The sequence below is a fragment of the Rhyacophila brunnea genome, unplaced genomic scaffold, assembly GCF_057557595.1.
Source record: "Rhyacophila brunnea isolate RB1 unplaced genomic scaffold, BYU_Rbru_1.0 scaffold_6, whole genome shotgun sequence".
Lineage (NCBI taxonomy): Eukaryota > Metazoa > Arthropoda > Insecta > Trichoptera > Rhyacophilidae > Rhyacophila > Rhyacophila brunnea.
The window spans coordinates 45,250,257-45,269,322 of NW_028233276.1; positions in this window are offsets into that span (position 1 = coordinate 45,250,257).

Sequence of the window (19,066 nt, forward strand, 5' to 3'; positions counted from 1 at the left end):
CGTCACTCGGCGCACTAGTCTCTTGGTTATATTAACATCTCGGTACATCGCCAGACTATTACAACATCAACTCTGTCATCTTTATAATTGTATTATACTTGTAACGACAAAAAATTCTCTTTTCGAAACCTTCAAGCAACAACGACTTATTCTCACCACATTTCATCATCCCCAAAATGGTGACCCCGAAGTGATCATCATCCTTAAATTTGCATAATTTTCCAAATATGAAGAACAGTGATAAAGTTCATTTTCTGCATGCAGATATGCCTGAATGTAGTATAAACTTATTTTATATTCAGCCATTTATCCCTATTAATTGATGGATACATATTTGGCTATTGTGTAAACAATGACGGAGACGTCCACGTACTGCACTTATTTTTTAATTATGACCATAGACTTACATAACACACAGTACTTATATACTATAAAAATTGTGAAACTAATTTTTGTCTCGTAGTATATAGTCTCGGGAATACCCTAAAACCATAAAGAAATATTATTGAAACTTGTATTCATTTACACGTCATTCAAAATTATAGATTGCCAACCCTATTCGTGCTGTTAAATGGGAAATACTTTGTTAAATCAAAATTATATATTATAAAAATTAAACTCATTTAATTGAAGTTCAATTTATTCTGAAAGTAAATCATTTTATCGTTGGAATATTAAATTTTTAATTTAGTTAATCTACCCACTGTAATGTTTACCGTATATGATTATATTAGCGTACAGGCAACTAGCTATAGTTAATGTGAGCAAACGGGGCAGGATTATGTATTCAATTCTCATCAAGTAACATCAACTCACTAGATTGAGTCTGCATAAATGAGTGTTATATTACTAAATCATCATAATTACACCCTCTAATAATAATGTATATATAGCCTGTCTATCGCATGTAGAAATGTTAAATCAAATATTACTTACAGTCGAGCATATAGAAAATTATTTAAGTCAAATGAAATTTAAATTAATACACGGATTATGATTTTACGTAACTACTCAATAAATCTACTGGTTATTGAATGTAATTAAAACGAAATAAATTACCATTATTAATTAAATAATTGGGATAGAATTTATTTCGTATAATTCTTTTGGCATCAGAATACTATTACTTATCTATGGTTTTGTTTCTATTATTGTTGGCAACTTGATCAATCATCATCATTGACACTACAACGCAATACAAGTCATGGCCGTCTCTAAGAAACGTATCTATCTCTTCGCTGCTTCGGTCTGAAGCCTAATCTATACCAATATTTCTTTTATTTTGTTAACTGTCAATTCATGGTGGAACTGCATTGTATTGTTGTTTAATTTAATAAAACGCATTTTTTGTAGTAATTATTCCACTTTTAATCAATAAATTAGGACCGGTTTAGTCCGCCTCAGAGAGACATTTTTAACTGAATACATTTTTTTTAAAACAATATTTATCAAACAATCTGTCGCTTTATAAAAAAAACTGTCGCTTTGGATTTTGTTTGATAAATATTGTTTAAAAAAATAAAAATGTATTCAGTTGAAAATGTCCATCTGAGGCGGACGAAACCGGTCCTAATTTATTGATTAAAAGTGGAATAAGTACTACAAAAAAATGCGTTTTATTAAATTAGACAACAATACTATACCAATGTATTAATTATTATATACAAATTCTGCCCGAAATAAATTATACGATCGTTTAAAAGCTGTAGCCGCTATGTAAATCCACTGTGTAAAAATTACGTTGCAAATCAACGGGAACATACCTGTAATATAGGTATTAAATTAAACATAGGTTGCATAGTAGGTACATATCGTCCAAATTTGCGCGTTTTAAGGCTATACCACAGTTGAGGCATGGTCTAAAAAGATCGTAGTTAGGCGATGCGCGAATTGTGCAAATGACGCGTGCCGAACGAAATATAATTTGTCATATAAATCCAACATGCGTCTATGTAATGTTCTATTAGTAACAATAATAATATATTCATTGACATGTTTTCTTTTTCAAAAAAATGGGTAAGGTTTTTTAGTCATATTTACACGATTTAATAATTAAAACCCCCGTCGCCATTACGAAACAAATTGACGTGTTCACAGCTCTACGTTCTCTCTCCGATTGCCAGCGAGTCCAAAATTTCGTCGCACCTATAGTTGAAAATTATTTTCCGTTTCACTGAAGTACCGTCTTAATACATGAGACAGCGCGTCGGTATTTGCTTTACCCTCTACCATCTGTTACTTACACCCATATGCAGGTGTATACCATGGCGTAACTAACGTTAGGCGCCCTTCAATGATGTGCTGAGAGTGTCTCAGGAGTAACTTATCACGATCTTGGTTGGTGTGCAATTTAGATATAATAAATTGCAGTCAATCCACGATGAGAAAGACCTTTTCGCCCGCCGTAAAATGCTACATACGTTTTGAAAGCTGAGAAATTCTCCCTCGTAGATACTAAGGCCTAGCAAGGCGTTGGTACTTCCGATGTGACCTTAAAAAATCCCACAAACATGGGCACATTTGGATATTAGTTATTGCATATGCAGAAGTTTTCTATACGTGACCGTATGCAAAATAAACATGGGGGGATGATATTATTTATACAATGTTTATTTTTTGACGGGCAGATGTATGTTTTTTTGACCTTCCAAAGATTGTATCATGGGTTACTGTGAAAAGTTCGTAAGTCTCGAAAACCTGTTATGAAATCATTTCAATTTGAAAGTTTGACATGTCGTCTAAAATCAGTTTATCTCTAATTTCGATGTGCTTTATGTGCATCTTCTAAATATCGGATGATCATGATTTTTACCCATAGCTTATAATATATGAACAGATAATAAGGTATCAACTCTGCTTCTTTTCGATTTTAGTCAAAAATGTTTTTTGTGTTTGTTATTTTTATTTAACATCTAAATGTTTTTATTTTTTTTAGATCGAATACAATTTTAACCAAATTAATTTTGGTGAGATTTTTTATTTGAACAAATGATATATTTATGAATTAATAAAATAGTTTTCCTTATTAAAATGTAATATTATAATGGTTTTAGTTTTAGTTAAACGTTATTGTAAGTCAATATTTGTTTGTGTAGAATTCAATATCCAACACAAAATCAGATGGATATAATATTTTTCTGGATTATAATTAATATTGTATAAGTAAGTAGGTAGGATATCATTAAAAATATTCAATTTATATTTAGTTTTTATTATGTTACGGTAATCAATTATTATTATTATAGATAGGTAAACAATGCTGCGTATACTGATTACTATATTATAATACCTAATATAAAATGAAAGTTGCCAATGAATAATGTTTATGGAGTGTTAGGAAAAGCAAATTGTAAACCTATAAATTGTATATTATGTGTATATAGATATATATCTTAGTTTTTATGATTCAGAAATTTGAAGGATATAGAAATGACACTGCATGGTTGTTCAGTTTAAAGAACCAGTTCACTATTTTCAATCAACATCAGCCAATAAAAGAAATTCAAGTATGTAAGTGATTTAGTTACATGTGGTATTCGTAATTTAATCCATGGTTACAAATAATATTGATGTACACCAGTAATGTGCGATGATCTTGCGTATAGGGATGCTTTTGATAAAAGTCAAATTACTGTCGAACAATAATTGTCTAGTGTTAAAATTATGAACTAACATGCCCCTCCTGTGCAGTTAATCGCACTTCCGTTTTCAAACGAGGAACGCCCCCAATTTTATCATTTCACTGTACGCATCCGTCCGATCTATAAATTTACATATTTTGATGCTTTTTTTAATCAGGAGTGATGTTAGAATTATTATTAGTAAAATTTTGGTTTATTACGAAGAAGAAAAGGAGTCCCATCTAAAAAGAGAGCCGATGGATTATTTAAACACGCGTTGCCGCCATGACAGGTACGTCACTGATAAGTCGTCTATATGCGACTACAGCGACTTCCTGTTATCGACGAGATCTTCTTGTCGGATAGTAGTATAATATTAGACTATATGTATTATGGTATATTATACCTACTATTTGTCATATATTATTCACATTTTTGAACTAATTGAATCTTGATAGGCGGCCAGTGAAATGGTACGGTGTATGGCGTTGCTGACTGATAGTTTTGAAATATTCCAAAATATTTACGTACTAATAATACATAGTTTTTAGCAATGCAGTTGTGTACAATTTTCAATAAAACTGCACAATAAATACGTAATAATTTTTATTACATCGTATTTTACCGTTTTTAGGGATGTTACTCGTCTACAAAATCTATGGACCGCACATTACTGGTACATAATATTGACTTACTAGTGAACATAATGAGTTATTAGTGGACGAATTATGATAACATAAAGAATAAGTGGTCATTATTGCTTGCGAATGTGTTCATTTCATTCTGTCATTAGAAGATAAATACAAAATTTTAATTATTAAGTTGAAAAATGAACTTAACCTCTTTATGTGTCAACCTTTTTATTGAAGTTTCCTATTATAGTATTTATAATATTATTATCCTGGTATGAGTCAATGAGCGTAAATAAGTAGTTTATTATGATTATATTTTGTTTGTTTTATTAAGTTTTTTTATCGATAAACTTAAATACATTTATTCACCGTTTATAACGGAATAATATTATTTGTTATTTACCAGAAAAATATAATGTTACGAAGCACTCAGTGATAATTGTGATATTATTCATAAAAGAGAAAAAAAAACAGTACCTTTTTATTATTTTCTATTGGTATAATGTAGTTTGTTTACTTTCTGGTTGATATTTTTTAGTACCTTATAATAAATATTGTATAACAAATAAAGCTTGGAAAATATAGACTGTAGTTATTTTTGATTTTCTTTTAGTTACCGCCAATTTTCATTGTGTATACTATTGTTTATTTCAATAAATTTAATAATGATAATATTGGCTTTCAGTAAAAAAATGATCAGAAAAAGTTATTTGAATTTTTTGATTGTACATATTATTATATTTGTTTTATGTAATAAAAATATTTATATTGTTAAGCATTACAAAAGTTTTGTTTTGAATAAATTAATTTAATTATGAACTATTGTAAAGATGTTAGATAAAATGACTGAGTTAGAAATTTTTTGTGCATTAGTTTTATAACCAGAAATTATAATGAATATCAATTTTAACAAGTAAGATAATTGTATTGGATGTTAAATAATATTACTTACACATACACTCACATACTTAACTAATTAGTTGACTAAATTTTTGTTATGAATGTTAATTTATACACTATAAACAAAACTGTATTTAAAATAAAACCATGCACAGTAAAAATACTTTGTAAGCACACTGTGGAATAATGATTGTTATAGAATTAAAGTTTTAATAAAAAAAACTGATGATATACGATTTGAGTTTAATTTATTGCTCCATTTAAAAAAACATTTTTTTTATTTATGAAATATACGTTTATATTAACGATCGATTTAGTAATATGCCTTTGAATTTTCTCGCCAGTATAAAATTACTCACTGTTATAACATTAATCTGAACTTACTTAAAATAATATGATATTACGTCATACACGACAATATTATTATTAAAAGTTTTTTAGTCAATACGTAGTTTTATATTAATTTAGTCATATTATTAGGTGTTGCGATCAAGTAATCTAGTCTCAAGAAATAATGTTAAAACTTGATTCTATTAACTCGTGATTATTTTTAGAAACTGCAGGAATTTAATTTTCATGATGAGATTCTCGTAAATTTGAGTATTTCACCACTCTGGATTCAATAAAAGAGAGCAAAAAAGTTTTCGGTTAAAATTCTGAACGTAAACATTTTTTTGGAACATTGATTTTTAAAAGAAAAAGTGAAAAAATGCCCTAACGGAATAAGACCTTGTGTCATAAATTACAAAAAAAAAATGTCGGTAATCTTGAGAAATCAATAATCGACGCGTTTAATAGATGGTATTTTTATTAACTGGTTGAGCCAAATTGTGGTTGCATTCATCTTTAGTCCCCCCTTACTCAAATTCCCTTATTTAGTATTGTTACAAGACCAGACGATGAGCAATTATGGGTCAAAGAAGACCGTAATTGCGAACAACATGCAGTTACTCCAAAACTGCCGAGAGCGTAAGGCTTGCTAAAGCTGTCGAGCTATATATGATACGATACGAACGAGGCCATATTATAGACATAGTGATTCAAGAGTTAACTCGAATGACATGCAGCAAGCGGACGTGAATGATAGTGCAACCAGACCACGGAGCCACTATAAGCCACTATAAATCATAAAGGTCAGTGTCTGGCATTCTGTTCAATCGCCCCCACCCCTAGATCCGGAATCCACCATCACCTTCAAACTATATAGTCCACTGCTAAAAGCGCCACCAAGAGGTGTGTTAAAAATAGTAGTGGTCATGTACAGTTTTATTTTTATTTTTATTAATTTGGTACCACAAAAATCGTTTTTTTATCAAGGTACTTTACAATGAGAGCTGACTATCTGAATGGGAAGGGCTGCAATAACATTTCACTATATGCGAAATGTCTGGATCTTACAACTGTACTTAGTTAAAATCAATGCCACATATTTGATGCTTTGTGCTGCTTTCTTACGAAGTGTTAGAACAACCATATACTGAAATTCGACAACAGATGTTTGCGGTGGATACTAAGCAAGCGGTAGTATACTTTTAGGACAAGAGCGGACTATGCAGTCTCTCATCACATTGAGAGTGAAGAAGCTACGTTGGGCCTGATTTTTGCTATAAACACAACGTAACTTCATTTTCTTTTCGTAATTTCCTTGTGGTTTTCTCTCCCTAGCACTTTGCATTTAAGTAAACTCATTAAACTCAGTCAGAGCTCAGCAACCTAAGTCTTGGGCATCTTCTCCCAGGACACTCCCAGTTCAATTGTTTCAGATGCTTCACATTACCAATAATTGTAGGGTCCCGCGATACGCTCGATTAAGACCGAGTGTGGTGCGGGGCGGGTTTTGGTGGAGGAAACTTAGTTTCAATTGTCCCGACTCGGCCACGTGCTACGGATACTTCAAGATAATTTAAAACCGAAATGTCTGTTCTTAAAGCCATAAAAAAATCTGTTAATACAAACATCCACTTTGTGGAGGCCCATAATAATATGATCCTATTAGGATCGTACATGGTCGAAAGAAAAAAGAAAAACAATGCAGGTGTATATAGTGGATACTGGCATGGCTTGGAAATATGGATTTTTACAGGCGCCGCGTAGTGTCTATACAATGGTGATTTTCTTTGACGCAGATGGCGCAAACGAATCGTTAGATGATTTAAAAAAGGGACCCTAAATCAGTCATACAATTAATATTAAATTATAACAAATTTCTCACAAAATGAGTATATTACAAAATTTTTAAAAGAGCTGTAACATATCTACGTAAACGAATACCTACTTGCTTATGGTTTATGACTTTCGTTTATATTTTTATCTAGCCTCAAAATCAGTCAGTATCTTGGGCCTCCACGTCCTTAAAATTCGAGTGGAAATGGTCAAAGATGATGAAATAAAATAACGTTTTTATAAAATATTTAATAAGTAACATATTGCGACCCCATGCGAGATGGCAAGACGACATCATAAAAACAGAGGGCCCAAATTGGCTACAAATAGCCAAAAACAGAGTCCAGTGGGACTCTTTGGAGGAGGCCTTCACCCGAAGAGGAGTTTTTACAAACTAAACAAACTAATTACATACCTCTGTCTAACTTATAAACATTATCTAATACTATTATATACCAAATAAAAAAAATCTTAATATAGGTATATATGTATTATACAAAAATAATAATAATTAATTTTATATAAACTAGAAAATAAGTAGTTAATACAATCATAGATAGATATATATATTCATATGTTATATATTATATATTCATTAGATAATAGTCAATTAACTGTCATTTACTTTTGTTTGTAAGAAATAAAAAGGCTTTTTTATTTTATTTATTTATTTATAACATATAGTTTTATTTATTAAACAATACATTTTTCTAAATGTAAAAGATTTACTCACTGCACATCGTACAATTAAATTAAACATAATTTTCTGTCTGACATTTTGTTTGTACACATTTACATTTGTAAATATTAGCATTGAACAAGTGTGCAGATATTACAAATTTCAATCAAGCGTTATAACGTGTACACTCAGCAGCCATAATATGTAATGCCTTATTATAGAGAACATAATACATGTACGAATACATACGGGGACAAACATTGCCGGAAGATAAAACCGCTTGTAGGTAAGTACAGCTCGGAAACTCTACTGAATTCACTTGTTTACCAACAAACTAGTAACGAGCGACAAGTAACGAACAAAACCAGGCGAGGCTGTAATTAAGATTTCTCACACGGGAGTTAGAAGACACGGTTTTGGAAAACTGCTTTAGTAAAAATTCGACTTAAATAATTTATTAAAAATTGTCTATTGTTGTCGATAGAACTGATTCACTAATGGTCATGTAAATATTTTTGAAGTTATACTTCTTTAGCCGCGTTTATAAAATCAGATCAGAGTCTATTTTTGGCGTGTGACATGTACACATAATTTATTTTTTCACACAAAAATAAACGCACTCGATCGGATTCGAACCACCGATTGTTTGGTTATCAGCCGAAAGCACTACCATTACGCCACAGTATGATACTCCAATTGTGACGATTATACAGTATAATATTATAGTTTAGAATTGTTCCGTTGCTTAGGCAGCGAATTTATTCTTATCTTAGAGGATGACTGTTTTTCAGTTAATAATAATTATGACGTATTTTTTTCAATTCAATTTTTTTAAACATATTGTGGACATTACAAATTCTAAGTTGAAGATGTTCACAACCTTACATGAAATATTATTATAAAAAAGAAAAAAACATAATAAAAGCGATAAAAATGAAAATATAAAAAGAGATTTAATAAATTAAACTAGCGCACTTTTTAATAGTTATAAGCAGATGGTTGGAGGTTGGAGCGGACCCTTTTTGAGTTGCTCCGCTCAGAGTCCGCTCCGGGACCTAATACTTGCTCCAGCTTTGCTCCAGGGTCAGCTCCACTTCGGGTAAAAAGTTTTAATAGGTATTATATGTATAAAAATGTTAAAAAATAAGTAGTTTTAAAACTTCGTCATTTTCATTATTAAATAGCGAGGTTATTAATAATTGTCATAATATAAACATACAAAAGCAGTGAAAATACAATTATACATCTATAGTAGTTCAAGGAAGTACACCGAGTTTGCTAGGGAGATCCTTTTTTAAGAATTTATAAAATAGCGTCCACCTAAACTCACCCTCACGCAAGTGGAATAACACCCGAAACAATTTGGTTGCACATAGTTATCACCCTCCCAATTGCCATTACCAGTGGCAGGTTGGTTCTGCACCTTGGGAGAATAAACAACTGATGCTCTCTATTTCTATGATAGTTCAGGGACACACAGGTCAGCACTGCTCAGTATGGCAGAGTTAAACATAATAATATGTAAACAACGTAGGTACTTTCAAGAATCTTGATATTCGCCAGTCTATGTATAATAATATATTATAAGTTGATGGAATTTTGAAAGTTGTAATATAAAAACAATCTGCTTAATAAAGTAAGATTTTCTAGTAAGTATACATAATCATACAATATATTAAAATCATAAGGTTATTTAATTGTCTGATATACGAGTACGTTTAAATATAACCATTCCAAATTCAAAATTCCATATTTTATATCAACTCATTTTATACAAGGTTTTTAAAATGAAACAAATGAATATAATTACTTATGTCACCTGCATATAGAACTACAGACTTATCTGGAGAATGAGATGGCGGAGCCACTGTCGAAAACTACTCAATCACGACTCGTAACTGGCAAAATCTGACATTCGGATGACGTTTTTCAATATGGCGTCCTATGGTAGTTCGTAGTTCCATTTTTGGCCATTCTCCAGAGAAGTTTGTAGGCCTGTAATATCTACTCATTTTATACAAGATTAAGAAAAACAAAAGAAAATCTTATCTATACATACACAATACGTTTATTATAATTTGTTTATGTCTCTGATGTCTCTAATGTCAGAAAGTGTTTTATAAAACGTATATTTATTTATTGATAACTACGAATTTTAAAACATATCGAAACAACTTGAGTGCCCTGAGAATTTTCCATAGAGTGAGAAATATAAACATTATTACATATTATTTTATATAGGTACGTATTTTTTCACTTTTTTTTTAAAAATAAAATCAAACATCGATATTTCCACTACATCAATATTATTTTTCACTATCTAATAGCAAAACTGAAACCACACCACATTTGCTTATATCGGGAGTAATTCTGGGTAACTAGTTTATGATTATATAGACAGAAAAAACAAATATACAGGCAGTGTAAAAAATAAAAAATATTGGTTGTCGAAACAAGTTAATAATATACCTAATACTACTTTATTAATAAATGTAAATATTTTTACGATGAATTGATTCATTATTTCATAGATAAAATTATCATTATAAGTATAGCTTACCGGCCGCATTAAATTACATGACAGACCGTAATTTGCATAGGATTACTATAATATATAATAATATTTATCATGTACCGAAACTAGGTAAAACGATGTTGAAAATTAATCTTTCTTACGGATATGGTCACCACATGTACTTGCCTACTATCTAAGCCTATCTAAAACGTGGGTAAAGTTAAGAATCTATAATTATTAAGTCAGTTATATTATACTGTTAATACACTATAATATGGCATACTAGTTCGCAAAACATTATAATAATTTTAGAATAAATAATATCTTGGTCAGTATAATATAATGTCCTAAATTAGTTCAATTCAATATGAACAACTAATTGACATTATCAACCAAGACTGTCACTCAAAAAAATCAATAACTTGATAGAATAAATTTTCTATCCTCTTATGACAACACATACTTTCTCTAAAAGTTAGTGTATTAAGATTTGTGAACTGTTAACAGTACTTTTGTTTTAATTTCATGGATTGAAGTTATAATAAGAATTATAAGACTTGAACATAGACTATTCGCTTTGGTGTTTCAAAATATGCATTTAACTGCAGGTAATTGTGACTGTGACCACCAATAATTATTAAACAGACAAAAATAAAATATATTAAAGTATCAATAATTAAAAGGTATATCAGTGGCGTAATATTATACAATAATGACAGAAAGGCATATTAAAAAAATATAATATCGTCAACAAAAATTAAGTATCTTTTAACGAGCTTGTAAGTCTCTGCTACGAGACGGTGTAGTTCCACTCAAAAACTTATCAAATCTCACAAAGCAGCACACATAAGAGAAAAGGTTGCCGCAATCTGAAACAGACTAAGACTTATTCTCCAGTTGTCTTCAGAATACTGCATTTCCTCGCAGTGCATCCTCAGAGATAATAAAGACAATGGGCGTATCTAAGGTTGGGAACAATTCAGAATTCCCACAATCGAATAGAAAACGATTGTCAGCAATCGGAGTGTTCAATGGATTGATTTACAATATATATATATATAATTTTAAGAGTATTTTTTTAAACGTAAGATTTCAGTAATTTTTAAATTAGTAAAGATGACGCATTATAGATCTGAACAGAAACTTCCAGCATCTTGCAAATTCATGTCAAGCCGTTTTCGCTTAGTCAGCGGAAAGAAAAACAAATTCAATGCTCTCAATATTTTTTGTTTCTTTATTGTTTGGGAAGCATATCGACATAAACAAATTTTGTACATCAAAATTACTAGTGGTCATTTCTGGGCGCGGGGGGGGGTATCTGTAGACATCATACCACTCAGCACTTTAATATGTAGGGTTTGTTGTGATTTGTTAATTGCGACACTATCTCTTGTAATATAATATGTACTGCATTTATATAAATTAGAAGGAGAATCCATGAATCCTCACTAACTCATCGAGTCCGTCACCCGACACACTACTATCGTCACGAGTCCTTCACTTGACATAGTCAACTGTCATTCTACTCGAATCAAGTCTCTTAGTTCATTAATATCATCAATCTCTTGATTACATCGATCTCACCAGTACATCCATATCCGTGATTATAATCTCAAGCTGTTATCCTTATTATTGAATTTATTTATTCTCGTATCAATAAAATAAACTCTCTCCTCACAACATTCAAACAACAACGACTTTATCTTCACACACCTCATCAACCGCCACATAACCAAAAAACGTCACAAATTAAGATTGTTACGTAAAATGAGAATAATTTAAAGATATTTAAAGTATTTTTCTTCAATTTAAAACAGTCCACAAAAGTGTTTATGTGACGTTATTATTTAATATAGCCAACCGGATACCAGTGTCCTGAAAATCCGCTAAATATCTATATATTATATAGATATAGTATATACCGTCTCTGTTCTGGCAGAACACACTAACTGGAGAATACTAGTTTTGAGTAATTTGACTTTGAAGTTGTTAAAATGTTTGAAATGGTCTATCATGTGAGTTTATTAAGTAATCGTAAAAAGGATGACTTTAAAATAAAGACTGTTTATTTATTAAGAAGGTTTCCAGACGGTTAAGTTTGAAATAAGGAACATTTTGGTATAACTAACTCAATTTGTCATTTTTTTAGAATTAGTGTCTTCTGCCAGAACAGTGACGATTACATACGGTGAAGTTACTGGATGCTAGTATAACCTGGCATGATGCAAGAAGACTGGCAAGCGACAGGGATTCTTGGAGGCGTCGCGTAGTATCCATATGCTCCAACTAAGGGACGGATATGACTTAAGAAGAAGAAGATTATTTAATATACCTACTAAAACAATGAATTTATTAACAACTTTCATTATTCATTATTAACGTTTCTGATTTTAAAACATTTTCACATACTCATTTACCACAATAAAACTTACTTATGGAAAGATGCTAATAACAATGTACTTTAAAATGATACATTAATAAAGGAATTCGGAAATATATTTTAAATAAATTAAATTTACAATGTAAACGAAACTGTCTCTAGGTTATATTTGTTTTTAGTCTTTTTAATTGAACGCGTCTTTATTAAAATCGATAACTATTATTAATAATTTATTACAAGATAAAAAGAACTTTTTATATACAACGTTTTTAATTTTTATGTTGAATCATATAAACTTGACTTGACTAGCTTAAACGATCAAAAAAATGTGTACTTCACATGTCATATTGATTTCCATAGTATCGCACGTATATATTAATAATTTAGTTGCTCCCCTAGCAACCAATAATGGTGTCGAAATAACTTTTCATACAAAACAGAATTAACTGAAAATGAATTCAATTCTACTTAAAAAGTGGCTAAAAGTATTAAAAGAATGCATTGGCATCGTGTTCTGATATATTCTAAAAGTTTCAAATGTCTAGTTAGTCGGGAAGTTAGTTAAAAATTGATTGTAAGATTTGTACCGGACAAAGAACCACCGGACAAATAAGAATACGAGCTAAGAAAAACGTTGTAAAAGGCATCCGCCTAGTCAGATAAGGGTAGGTATTTCTCATAAAATTGTTAATGAAACAGACTGTTCTCGCAAAGATAAATATAACACACACACATTATGTATATAATTAAATTAATTCAATGAAAAAATAAGTGTGTCGTCTTCTACGCGCGGTAGAAGTAAAACTATTTATTTGACCATATCCGTTATAAAAAAGATCATGTGGGCATCCACAGAGTGGAGGTATTTATTAACAGATTTTTGTTTTTACGAGAAATGGATGTTAGCCACTTTCTCAACCTATTGGATCTATACTTTGGGTCCAAACACATATTGAAAAACTACATCTGATTTTTTTCCAGACCCGGGACCCTCGATATTATAAAATTGATGCGTAACTGTTTCAGTATCGTGCCTAATAATCTAGTTATAATGGAATAAATGCGCCATTAAATCGCAATTACAACGTAGTGTTAAAAAATTATGAAAGCATTTTCCTCTGACTAAATTCAAACTTATTTATTTTACATAATGAAAATAATGAAAAATTATATATTTAAAGCATTCACGGCGTGACATAAAAAAAATATTAAATAAAAAAACACCGAACCACGCATAGTGAACTAAGTATATCATATCTTAAAAAAACTTTTAAAATAACGTCCACCTAAACTCACCTTCACGTAAGTGGAATATATTAACTCATTTAACGCTAACACCGCAACTGGCGCGTTTGGAGTACTTGGCCATTAGATATAATTAGACGGCTCTCGTGGTGCAGTGGGTAAGGCGCTGGCCTTCCGCCCGAGAGTTCTGGGTTCGATTCCCCGTGAGGACACAATATTTATGTGTTTTTCTCAAAGGCTTGGTGTTTGTGATTGTCCAAAATTATTAACAACCACCATGTACGAAAAAGCAAGGACATGGTTATTAGTAATTCTAAAAAAAAATTAGATATAATTAACATATTATTTAAATATGGTAATTAATGATTAACAGTGATTGTGTATCCGATTGATTGAATATAGTTATTGCTCTCGCAATTGGCAGGTTAGTTATGCAGCTTGAAAGAACAATCAGCGGATGCTCTCGATTTGATCAATCCATATGACAAATGACATCAAAAAATATAAATATGAGCGTTATTGTCATACAATCAATTCATTCATTTGACAGTACATTTGAGTCGCTTGGAGTCATAACTCACATATTGCAATTTTGTCGATTTTTAGTTAAATATGCCAAGTGATTCTAAATGAATTAATCTATATACAGAAAAATAGTTGAGTATCAAAATTTAATTTAAACCATATAAAAATCGTTGACAAAGTTCATTGTTGGTGTAATAATTAGCATATTTCAAAGAATAGAGTTTTTTCACCAACGCCTTCCTAACCAATCTATTTCTCATAGTATGCTGTATGTCTGCAACGCTATGAGTATTAGGTATATATATTTAAAAAAAATTAAGTTATTCGACTCTCTCACTCATTATTATTCAAGAGAGTTCAATATTTTTCTTCTAATTACAAAAAAATAGTGCTCTGTTGGTTTTTTGCGATTATCTCAAAACTTGATTTTTGAAATATGTGAGCTATGACTCTAAGCGACTCATTTATTTCAGTTGTTTAAAATGTTTTATATCTTTTTTTAGGTCGATTCTGACTATTTAATTCTGATACGACGTTCACAATACTTTTTATTAAGTGAGAATCCTTGCAAGAAAATGCATCGGTGCGACTCCACGCCTCTGGATGTACTCCCCCTCTCCTGGACTTTTCGCTGAGTCGCGAGATTTAAATTTCACAGCTGCACATACAGAGATCGCGGTGAGCGGGACAAAGGAACACCAGCCAGAGCGGTGGGTAATTACTTGCAGCGCGCCACTGCGATATCTTGATTTGAGGAAATGCTCCTCGGTTTTGCAATTTCACGACGCGTCTATTTGGCTCAATTTGCGAGACTTATTTCAATAAACATGTTCGTGAACACTGGGAGCTTTTTGTCGTCACTTTTGCAAACGGTAAATTAAACTGTCTTTTATATATCTACGTAAATCATTATAGCGCCTGTATAGGTGCATGGATTTACTGTCGGAAATAGTGCTTATTTTAAACTATCGTGACAATAACTTTACTGTTTACACGTAAAAGTGCTGACTGTCTCTCCAATCTCAATTTTCAGGAGCAAGCGAGGCGCGATGTTGTCGTTTTTGGTACTATTTGACAGGACGTATTGAAAATCAGTTAACCTCAAAATGAGTAGTTCGTTTTTTTACCGGCAGGTTCGCCATTATTGTCTAGGTTTGTTTACCTTACGGACGTTTTGTACCTCTTGGATATCACTGGATGACTAATTTGTCAAACGATTGTCCTTTCTTCGAGCTATATGTCCAGCCTATTATAGCCGAGTGACTGAGTTTACTGAGACTTCATTTAATAAACTATTTCTTTTTTTCTTCAACAAATAAGACACTAGACTTTGAGAATGTAATATTCTATATATTGAATTCACAAAATTTGAAAATATCCCATGCATATTATACACACTAGAAAAAAATCATTTTGTATACAACATTATAACACAATGTGATAAGCATTTCATGTAACAACTACTAGTTTAAATCGTCGTAATTTAGTAATATGCCCGTAGCTTAAATGGAAAAGCATATTGGCGAGAATAGAGAAAAAAATTTATAACTCTTTTATTATTCATTTAATTCAATTAAATCCTCTAAATATTTGTAATAATTAGTCATTTCGAAAGTAATTATGCCATCACAGTTTTGTCGCCAATGCGCCATAAACTATTTTATGTAAAAAACCAAGTTATTAAGTTATAAAACATGGCCATAAAACAGATTGTATGTAGGCGTTATTATATAAGAACATTGAAATTCAATCATATCTTAAACAACTAAGCCTCTCCATCCTTCCCAGTCCTCTGTTTTCTCTCATGGCTTAATGAATTGCCTTACACTTCCATGTCCTCGGAATCCATGACTCAACATCATACAAATGTTTGCACAAGCATAATTTGTATAGAAATTGAAATTCCTCAATTCTTCCATGTAGTGGCAAAATATATGCCTTCTAATTTCTGCTTCACATCCGTTTTTTCTACTAATGGTCAATCACAGATATACTCATAAACTCAACTGTTTTTATATTTAAGAATAGACGTGCTGCCTGTAGAAGGCTAGTCCGATCGATAAACCTTGACTAAAGACACTTAAACAATAGAATTAATAATAAAAATATTCACACTAAAATGAGGCACAACCTCAGAGTATTGATATATAGAGAGCGCATATTGTTCGGCAAAATAGAGCAGTGTTTCTTGCGTATAACCCACGGTAGAACCTCGATTTTTTTATTAATAACTTAACTATGAAACGTTATACTATTGTGTTGTTTCTCAGTATGGCTACCAAATTTAAACGCAACATAGTTAACCATAATAATATTATGTTCTACTAAAATAACTATAAATAATTACTACTAACTTTAATATTTAACACAGTAAAACAATAAATTTCAGCAACAGGTGGTCGCTGTTTTTAAATTAATTTAATCATTTCTTTTATTTTGTTAACTGTCAATTCATAGTGGAACTGCATTGTATTGTTGTTTTAATTCAATAAAACGCATTTTTTTTTTGTAGTCCTTATTCCACTTTTAATCAATAGATTATGACCGGTTTCGTCCACCTCAGAAATGTCCCTCTGAGGCGGGCGAAACCGGTTCTAATCTATTGATTAAAAGTGGAATAAGTACTACAAAAAAATGCGTTTTATTAAATTAAAACAACAATGAATTTAATCAGTCAAATCCATATTTACGGTTGACGTTTCCAAAAAATATTTAATTCAGCCGTAGAAATTCTATCCTTCTCTAACGCATAGTGCGGAAAAATAAGCGGGCCGAATGCTTACTCACACGCAATCAAGTTTTTGTTCAGGTCTTAGGCACAACATAAGGATTATAAGCAAAACATAATCTAAATTCGAAAAAAGTACATTTATCTTAATAGTTACACAATGCTATATTATAATACTAATTTAATAATATCCATGTATATTAAAAACTTTAGAATTATGAACTATGTTGGAGGGAATGTTTTAATATAATTTTAAATTATTATCAATTTAGGGGACTGAAATACGTTGTATCGCAAATTGAAATAATCACACATTTTTTTTCATGAAAATACAAAAAGCTCGCACCTTACTTGTGTAAATATTATTTCGCTTATAGGTATGTGGGAGTGTTTGCCGTCAAATATGTATCTGAAAAAGCACCCAGAAATAGACAGGAATATAAATAAATACATTATACAAACAGACCTGAAACGAAAATATGGACCACATTAAATGCCTCGGATTCTGCGTGATAAATTCCTGAAGCATTTGCGACTAAAGCATTCATAATATTCATGTTTTGAAAAACAGCGTTATTTTTTTTTTTGACTGTGATGCTCATTTTTGTGCCAAAAAATATGGAAAAATCACGAGTGTACAAAAAAAATATATATACAAAAAACACATTATGAATGGAATCTATTCAGAAATAAACCAATTAAAACGGCATATTAAACTGAGTACGAGTACACGGTTCAAAGTTTAGAGTATTTATATATTTTCGTATGCAATTGATGAATCCGTCAATAATGTTATTTATAAATAAACATAATAATACTATTTTTAGTAAGCCCACAGTTAGAAACCCAGTTTTTTATAAAGAAAATGTACCTACTTATACTTAACTATAAAGTTAAATATTATAAGTATTTCATTTTTGTTTCACAATTTAAAAAAACAGTTTGTATGTTTCTTTAACTTTTAAGGTATGTTTATCAGGTGAAATATATAGCAACTGCAATTTTTGTGTCTTTAACCACAGTTAGTAGGAGTAACGTATTTTCCTTTCATCCGAGGGCTCTGGGTTTGTTTCCCAGTGACGTAAATTTATTACAGCCTGGGTGTTTATTGTTTAATTTCTACTACTAAATTACTGCTTTACTACACTACGGTCATTGGGATCTATGGTCTGTTATAGTGTTATAATGAATGTTAATATTCGATATTATTTTATTTTATAATTTTGGTGCAATATTATTGTTGATTTCACTTAAATACAGAAATCCAGTTAAATAATAAAAAAAACTGCAATAAAGAGTTCTCTTATTACAAAATATTAATATATTCATCATAGCATTTTAGTAAGGTACTGACCTTTCATCCAGGGGCTTTGAGTTCGAATCTGGTGGTTAGGTCACTTTTTCAAAGCCTGTCTTCTATTACTATATTACTATTTCACTACACTACTGTCATTTGGGCGTATGGCCTGTAAAATAGAATATATCGTCACTGTTCTGGCAGAAGACACTAATTCGAAAAAAATACATATTGAGTTAGTACCAAAATGTTCCTTATTTCAAACTTTACCGTCTGGAAACCTTCTTAATAAATAAACAGTCTTTATTTTAAAGTCACAGTTTTTACGATTACTTAATAAACTCACATGATAGATCATTATTTCAAACTTTTTAACAACTTC